The following is a 9523-nucleotide window of genomic DNA, read 5'->3' as shown; positions in this document are numbered from 1 at the left end:
ATAATGAGCCTGGGATTCCCTTCAGGGGGTTCCTTTTATGTAGGAAAGAGAAGTTTAGGCAGGATGAGTGGGCAGAAAGCAGCAGGATGCCTGTGAAATCAAGTGGGAGTGAAGACACTGGCTGAGGGACAGAGGATTCAGGGGGAGTTCAGACTCCAGCTAGACTAAAACAGGGCCCCATTTCTGTGTTTGTTTGTCTTTTACAGTTTCTTTAATATAGATGAGAATTGCAGGAGGAGCCAAGAATGAAATGTAATTGAATATTCAAAGGAAAAAATTAAGGTGTCCCTTCTGTCTCCCAATTCTTTGTTTTATCCTGAAGTTCTAAGCTGAGATGTTGGGCAATGTGACTCACTCTTGCCAGGTATGTGGTTGAGGAATGTTTCAGACACAAGCTGAGCTGTATTTTCTCTCAGCTCTGAATGTTCAGATTTCCAGGGTACAACAGGATGAGTACTTTTTAATTTCTCTACTTCCCAGGGAGCCTTACTAAATCTCAGTGTGGACACCTCACAGCTCTGCCCAGAGTACATGTTGTGCTGGGAATTCCCCACCAAGTCTCTTTATCTCACTTCCAAGCCCCTCCAGCTCCCTCTTCCCCCTCCTTCTTCCCTTTCTCAGCTCTTACATACTCTCTTCCTCCTTCCTTTTGCCTCTTTTCTCCTTCTCCATTTCTAATACTAGTTATCAAGTTCCTCTCTCTCTCTCTCTCTCTCTCTCTCTCTCTCTCTCTCTCTCTCTCTCTCTCTCTTTGTTAGTTTTGCTAATGGTTTATCAATCTTGTTTATTTTTTCAAAGAACCAACTTTTGCTTTTGTTGATCTTTTGGATTTTTTTTTTTTTTGGGTTTCCACTTCGTTGATTTCTGCTATCAGCTTTGTTATTTCCTTCTGTCTCCCTATTTTTGGTTCCTTTTGTTGAGCACTTTCTAATTCTATGAGCTGCATCCAAAAGGCACATGAAAAAATGCTCCACATCATTAATCATCAGGGAGATACAAATCAAAACAACTATGAGGTACCACCTCACACCCCAGAGATTGGCACACATCACAAAGAATGAGAACAAGCATGTTGGCCGGGATGCAGAGGGAAAGGCACTCTTTTTCAGTGCTGGTGGGAATGAAGTCCAGTTCAACCTTTCTGGAAAACGATATGGAGATTCCTCCAAAAACTGGAAATCGAGCTCCCATATGATCCAGCTATACCACTCCTAGGAATATACCCTAGGAACACAAAAATACAATACAAAAATCCCTTCCTTACACCTATATTCATTGCAGCACTATTTACCATAGCAAGACTCTGGAAACAGCCAAGATACCCTTCAACAGATGAATGGCTAAAGAAACTGTGGTACATATACACAATGGAATATTATGCAGCTGTCAGGGGAGATGAAGTCATGAAGTTTTCCTTTACATGGATGTACATGGAATCTATTATGCTGAGTGAAATAAGTCAGAGAGAGAGAGAAAAATGTAGAATGGTCTTACTCATCTATGGGTTTTTTTTTTTTACTCATTAAACTTTGTTTTAATGGGTCTCAAAATTTTGTGACAGATTTTTGGTCAAGTTGTTTCCATTAAAAAGTATTGATTTTAAAAACTAATAACTTAAAACTGCCACGCACACACAAAAAACAAATGGTCCACAAAACATTTTCCTTTCCTTCTGAAGGTTTTTCGGTGCATTGTTATCATTAACCAGTCCTTTACTATTAAACTTAAATGGCCAATTGAGTCAAACAGTTCTGAGACCGTTCTTCCACCACTGTTTAAGACTGGGGTGGCAGGTACTGGGCATAATATTCATTTAGCCTTCTGAGCCTTCTGGGCTGACTTTGTAACCTTGCCAGCTCCAGCTGCCTTCTTGTCCACTGCTTTGATGACACCCACAGCAACAGTCTGTCTCATGTCACGAACAGCAAAACGACCCAGGGGAGGGTAGTCAGAGAAGCTCTCCACACACATGGGCTTGCCAGGCACCATATCAACAATGGCAGCATCACCAGACTTCAGGAATTTAGGGCCATCTTCCAGCTTTTTCCCAGAACGACGATCAATCTTCTCCTTCAGCTCAGCAAACTTGCAAGCAATGTGGGCTGTGTGACAATCCAGCACAGGTGCATAGCCAATACTGATTTGACCTGGATGGTTCAGGATAGTCACCTGAGCAGTGAAGCCTGCTGCTTCCATTGGAGGGTCATTTTTGCTGTCACCAGCCACATTGCCACGACGAACATCCTTAACAGATACGTTCTTGACATTGAAACCCACGTTGTCCCCAGGAAGTGCTTCACTAAGAGCTTCATGGTGCATTTCAACAGACTTAACTTCAGTTGTAACGTTGACTGGAGCAAATGTGACCACCATGCCAGGTTTGAGAACACCAGTCTCAACTCAGCCCACAGGGACAGTACCAATACCTCCAATCATGTACACATCCTGGAGGGGCAGGCGCAGGGGTTTGTCAGTTGGGTGAGTGGGTGGCAGGATGCAATCTAGGGCTTCAAGAAGTGTGGTTCCACTGGCACTGCCATCTTTACGGGTGACTTTTTATCCTTTGAACCATGGCATGTTAGCACTTGGCTCCAGCATATCGTCACCGTTCCAACCAGAAATTGGCACAAATGCTACAGTATCTGGGTTGTAGCCGATTTTCTTAATGTAGGTGATAACTTCCTTAACAATTTCCTCATATCTCTTCTGGCTGTAGGGTGGCTCAGTGGAATCCATTTTGTTAACACCAACAATAAGCTGCTTCACACCTAGTGTGTAAGCCAGAAGGGCATGCTCGCGGGTCTGCCCATTTTTGGAGATACCAGCCTCAAATTCACCAACTCCAGCAGCAACAATCAGGACAGCACAGTCAGCCTGAGAGGTGCCTGTAATCATGTTCTTGATGAAGTCTCTGTGTCCTGGGGCATCAATGATGGTCACGTAATACTTGCTAGTCTCAAACTTCCACAGGGAGATATCAATGGTGATACCACGTTCACGCTCAGCTTTCAGCTTATCCAAGACCCAGGCATACTTGAAGGAGCCCTTTCCCATCTCCGCGGCCTCTTCGAATTTCTCGATGGTCCTCTTGTCAATGCCGCCACATTTGTAGATCAGATGGCCGGAGGTGGTGGACTTGCCCGAGTCGACGTGGCTGATGACAACGATGTTGATGTGGGTCTTTTCCTTTCCCATCTTGGCTGGATTAGTTTAAGCTGTGTGGCTTTCACGACACCTGTCCTGGCGGCAACCCGTTGCAAAAAAGCCATCTATGGGTTTTAAGAAAAATGAAAGACATTCTTGCAATAATAACTTTTAGACACAAAAGAGAAAAGAGCTGGAAGTTACAGCTCACCTCAGGAAGCTCACCACAAACAAGGATGAGTTTAGTTAGAGAAATAACTACGTTTTGAACCATCCTAATAATGAGAATGTACGAGGAAAATAGAAAGCCTGTCTAGAGTACAGGTGGGGGTTGGGTGGGGAGGAGGGAGATTTGGGACATTGGTGATGGGAATGTTGCACTGGTGATGGGTGTTATTCTTTACATGACTGAAACCCAAAAAGAATCATGTATGTAATAAAGTTGTTTAAATAAAAAAAAAAAAGAAAACAACCCCGGGGCCTGAGAGAAAGCATGGAGGTAAGGCATTTGCCTTTCATGCAGAAGGTCATCGGTTCGAATCCCGGCACCCCATATAATCCCCCGTGCCTGTTAGGAGCAATTTCTGAGCATCGAGCCAGGAGTAACCCCTGAGCACTGTCGGGTGTGACCCAAAAACCACAAAAACAAACAAACAAAAAGAAAACAACCCCATTCACATTAGTGCCACACAAACTCAAATATCTTGGAGTCAACTTGACTAAAGATGTATAGGACCTATAGTACAAAGAAAACTATAAAACCCTGCTCCAAGAAATAAGAGAGGACACGTTGAAATGGAAACACATACTCTGCTCTTGAATTGGCAGGATTAACATCATTAAAATGGCAACACTTCCAAAGCATTATACAGATTTAATGAAATCCCTCTAAAGATACTCATAACATTCTTCAAAGAAGTGTATCAAACAATTCTGAAATTCATCTGGAACAATAATCCCTCAAATGGCCAAAGCAATCCTTGGGGTAAAGAATATAGGAGACATTACTTTCCCCCAATTTTAAACTGTATTACAAAGCAATAGTTATCAAAACAGCATGGTATTAGAATAAAAACAGACCCTCAATTCAGTTGAATAAACCTGAGAAAATGTTTTCCAGATATACAATCACCTAAATTTTGATAAAGGAGCAAGAAATCCTAAATGGAGCAAGAAAAGCATCTTCAACACTTTGCCAAAGAAGAAATACAAATGGCCAAAAGACACATGAAAAATTGCTCCACATCACTAATCATTAAATAGATGCAAATCAAAGCAACTATTAGGAAAAAACAACAACTGGAGGTACCATCTCACACCACAGAGATTGGAGCACATCACACATTATGTATCTATTATATAGTAGATATGGTATATAGCACATTTAGTATATGTCTATATTAAATATTGCTATAGTATTAGTATGGTATTTATTTTATTTATTTTTAAAGCAGTTTATTAATTTTATTGATTGATTAATTGATTGTTTTTGGGCCACACTCCGATGCTCAGGATGCTACTGGTTCTTTGCTCAGAAATCTCTCCTGGCAAGCTCAGGGGACCATATGGGATGCCAGGAATCAAACTAGGTCAGCCCCGGGCTGGCTGCATGCCAGTCAAATACCTTACCACTGTGCTATCTCTCTGGCCCCTCGTATAATATTTAATATAGCATCTATTTACAAAATTTATTGTTAAAACACAAAAATTCTACTTTCTATTTTGGATGTGACATCTGAACTTCCATTTTGGGCATTTGATCATCTCCAGGGAAGTTTTAAATAACTGCTAAATTTCAGTTCCAGAGAACTTGGACATTCTGAATGTGCCTGTAAGACATAAGGGCCCCAACTGGATCTCTGAATCAGATCGACGACTCCTGGGGCCAGTTCCCAGGTATTAGAGCTTGTATGAGTGCATGAAACCTCACTCCATTTCACTCCAACTTGCTCCACCAATGTTCCCAAATTTTTTCCCAACACCTCTCCCCAAATCTCCAACGTTTTTGACAGGCACATTTTAAAGATTGGTTGATGTGATTTGATCTCCTGCTTTTGAAAGTCTTGTTGATTCATTGTATCCTCTCTATATAGCACCCTTGTGCTCGAGGCCCTTGACCTCTGGTCTCTATTACTTCCTGTCAATTTTCTTCTTGCTAACCCAGTTTATTTCTCTGAATGTGCCTGATCTTGTCTGAAGCTGAGTTTTTTTCCCTAATAATATCATTTCTAATTATATCTTGCACTATGGTTTCAAACATGTTTTTAATTAATTGATTTCAGCTTTTGGAGTGTGTTAAGACTGTCTTTAGTGTACCTCCTGTCTTCAACATTTTTAGACCATGCTCAAGTTTCTTAGTTTTTTTCGGCTTTTCTTTTTCTTTCCTTGTCTGCTAATAAGGAGTATATGTGGCCATTTGGTTGCTTGCTGTAGTTAAGGCTTGAAGTTACCTAGCAGTACAGCCCAGAGTATTACTGCCAACTCTAAAAATGTGTGTGTGTGTGTGTGTGTGTGTGTGTGTGTGTGTGTGTGTTTTAAAGCAGAACTCCTGAAGTGATCAACTACAGAGCTTTCCTTCTCATTTGTCTTTTAAAATTCAGCAGAGCTGCTTTTCTTGTTTGAGTGGGCGGGGTCTCAGGTTTTAGGTTTGAGGCCATTGGTTTGTGGGGAGGGTGGAGTAAACATTGCTTGGGGCATTGCAGTGGGAAGCGGCTTCTAGAAGGCCTTTCTTGTCTCCCCAAATATATGGGGAAAAAACCGGACCGAATGTCAGAGAACAAATGAGGCCAAGGCAAGCAGGCTCCAGACAGTTGACTGTGAAGACACTCAGGCTGATTCTGTTTGGTCTGACTCTGACCACGGTGAACAATTTTACTTCAGAGTCCTCCCAGTTCTGCAGCCACAGCAGCTCTCTGGCCAAGGCAAATCTTTTGCCCCTCCTTAGAAGGTCAGGATTACATGGGCAGGTAGAAAAAGTACATTCAGCCTCTTGTGCCTGGAAGAACCACCTGAAGCACGAAGAAGAGCCAGTTGTATTCATACACTGTCTTTCCTTCCACACCAGGAAATGACAGCTTGCTAAAAGTGGCTGCATTCCTGCTGGACTGAGCACCCCTTCCCAATCAAGGCATCGTGGCACCATCAAAGATCGGATGAAGATCTTGCTTGGGAAACATTCTCAAAGAACTTCTTGACCAAGTATAGAGTGTAAACAGGAAGAGCTCCAATGTATATGTGGCAGAGCATGAATTTCAGTCTTGGAACCCAGACATGCAAGACTACGTGAAACCTCAGAGTCATATTAATACGGTTTTGCCATCTCCCTACAGCCACAGTTTCCTGCTCTGTGAAAGATTGGACTCGTCCTCAAGAAGAATTTGGCTGACAGGGTATGAGTGAGAGTTGGTCACACAATACCTGTCCATTTTCAAGGCTCATTTACATCTACAATATCAAGTGGGAAAAAGGTCATTTTATGGTAAGGAAACTGAGAATCAGCTTTGAAAAAGACTGACATTTTTATGCTTAAAGTGGCAGAGCTTGGAGCCTTTCTCCAGATACACAGCATCAAAATAGCAGTAACAGAGTTTAGTTGATTCTCAAAGGATGGGAGGAGCCAGACACAAGCAGACAGTGAGTATCATGTCATGAAAATAGAAAGTATTGAGTTAAACTTCAGTGTGGTTTTATTGTACCCAAAGGGGGCACTTTCAGTCCTGGTCAGGCTCAGTGGTCCATTGAACATTTCAGGTTTCCATGTAGAAAGCTGGTGAGTCTCTGTAACATAAAGAAAAAAAAATCAATCTCTTTCCTTTCATCCGAGGAACCTGAGCGAAATTTAGCTGAAACTGCTAAGATTGAGATTGTGGACTTTGAGATTAGCGGCAGAATTGGAGGATTGGTAGAAATGGGTTCAGGCCCTTTGAGAATTGGTTGTGGTAAAAAAAAAAAAAAAAACTAGTTCCGGAGTCTTCCACATGACAGGAAACTGTATCTCTGAATAAGTCTGAGCTCACTGTGCAGCTGTATGAAAGCTCAGAGTGCAGGGAGGACAGAAACTTAAGGGTGGGGGAAGTCTTTGCAAAAATTTAAGACTATTTCTGAAAATTTTTGGTACAATATCACATTTGTAGCTCTCTAGACTGAGTATATACAAGTGCACATAATTTTTTAGATAAAAATCTTCCTGAGTTTTCAACTACTGTCATTTCTTCAATGATATTTACATTGTGCTTTATTTTTATAGGTAACTTGCTGGGTGTAGGTAGGGAGACAGAGACATAAATGATCCCATCCTTGCCTTCAGACAGCTCACGCTCTAGAAGGAAGGTAGTTATTTAATATTGCTTTAAAGAATTATAACATGAATTATAGTATTTTTAATATGATTAAGCAAAGGTAACAGATGGAGGAATCTTATCTGAAGGAAGGGAGATAATCAGAGAAAACTTTTAGAATAAAGTGATAATAGAGCTGTTACTTAAAATTGTTAGGACAGGGGCTGGAGAGGTGGCGCTAGAGGTAAGGTGTCTGCCTTGCAAGCGCTAGCCAAGGAAGGACTGCAGTTTGATCCCCCCGGGCATCCCATATGGTTCCCCCAAGCCAGGGGCAATTTATGAGTGCTTAGCCAGGAGTAACCCCTGAGCATCAAATGGGTGTGGCCCAAAAAAAACAAAACAAAACAAAAAATTGTTAGGGCACTTGCTTAGGCAAAACTTGGTGGAATGGGGCCATCCTTCATGAATTTATTTAGTGATTGTTTATTGAATATTTCTCATTGCCAGAAATTATCTGAGAAAGTGAGAAAACACTAACATTCTATATTACATTAGCAGTGAGCAAATCAGTCAAAAATAGAGTACATAGAGCTAAATTCCAAGTGGCTCTTACTATCTATTAAAGGTAAACAACTATCTGAAAAAGTGGTTTGATTAAATTATGTCATCTTGTGCATTACTTTTTTATGTTTGGAAATCAGTAACGACTTCGCTGACTGGTTCATATCCACCAGCAACATCCAGGGCTTCTTCACTTGCTTAACTGGATCCTGTACAGGATGGTGCAAAATTAATGCTGATTTATGACTGGGAACTCATAAAATATTATTTAAATGCCTGGACTACACATATTGAGCTCATAAAGGATTATTTATTGGCCTATCCATATGACCTAGACTCCACAGACCGAGCATTCCTAAGTGTTTTTGTTAGACTTTTTACTATAATTAAAAATTGCAATATTTAATTATCTTTAAAATATTCTTATGGGGGATCCGGGGAAAATAAAATATTCTTATGATCTAGCCTTATAAATTATAAAATACCATTGTTACTACCATATTGGCTAATACATATAACTTAGTATAATTCAGATGCCAGGCAAAGAAAATTAGATTTCACCTCAATTGGAGGAGCAAAGAGTTTGAGACATTTTTAACTTCAGTACTAACAGGAGACTTAATATAAGCAGTTGCTAAGGTTTCCCAGGTCAATGAAGTATAGGTAAGAGACTCATTAAGTTCAAAACCAGGGATAGAGTATAGAAAAATTTGAAAGTCATACATTTTTGTTTAATCCCTTGTGATAATAGCAAGTCAATGAACATGAATTGGGCTCCTTTGCTATATGTTAACCTGATAGTGGTCAACAAACTGGCCTGTAGATCAAATATTGCCCTTTACTTGTCTTTGGACACAAAGTTATATTGAAATATAGTTATGTGCATTTTCTACTGTTAGTTACATTATAATTACAGAGTTAAATATTTGTAACAGAGACAGTATAACCTACAAAGCCTAAATTATTATTTGCCTTTTCAAAGAAAAGTTTTTAAACCTACTATGTAACTTTTGTTAAGTACTTGTGTTAAATACAGGTTATTGGTCTATGGCTTCATATACATTAAGACATTTGATTCTTTAGGCTATTGATCAAGAAAGGTATTAATCCTATTTTATAGATGGAAGATAGAAGTAAAATTGATTCACATGGAGCAGTAATTGGGCCACACATGGAGATTCTCAGGGTTACTCCTGGCTAATTACTCAGGATCACACATTGTGGTGCTTGGGGGATAATTTGCTATACCAGAGAGTGAACTGGAGTTGACTACATGAAGGGCAAGCATTATGTACTATCTCTCTAGTTGAAAGAGACTAAGCAATATTTCTAAGACCATATAGTTAACATGGAATTGATATTTGGATCCAAGTTCTCTGATGCAAGACATCTGCTTCTTTATGACTTTTGCAATAAGTTTTCAGAGTGTTAGCCAAGTAAACTCTCACCTTCAATATAGCTCTAGACTAGATATTCTGAGGATCAATCATAGATAAATGTTTTTTAGGGCTAGGATGAGGGGGTTCATATTTTAGTCAGGA

At 40.3% G+C, this 9523-nt stretch overlaps 1 pseudogene; it reads right to left on the bottom strand.

The window, feature by feature from the left end:
• Positions 1 to 1505: 1505 nt before the first annotated feature.
• LOC126027885 (elongation factor 1-alpha 1-like) lies at positions 1506 to 3246 on the bottom strand (annotated as a pseudogene).
• Positions 3247 to 9523: the final 6277 nt, after the last annotated feature.

Source organism: Suncus etruscus, chromosome 14 (assembly GCF_024139225.1).
Source record: "Suncus etruscus isolate mSunEtr1 chromosome 14, mSunEtr1.pri.cur, whole genome shotgun sequence".
NCBI classification, from domain to species: Eukaryota; Metazoa; Chordata; class Mammalia; order Eulipotyphla; family Soricidae; genus Suncus; species Suncus etruscus.
The sequence above is the reverse complement of the archived record's forward strand: the minus strand, read 5'-3'. Positions and strand labels throughout refer to the sequence as shown.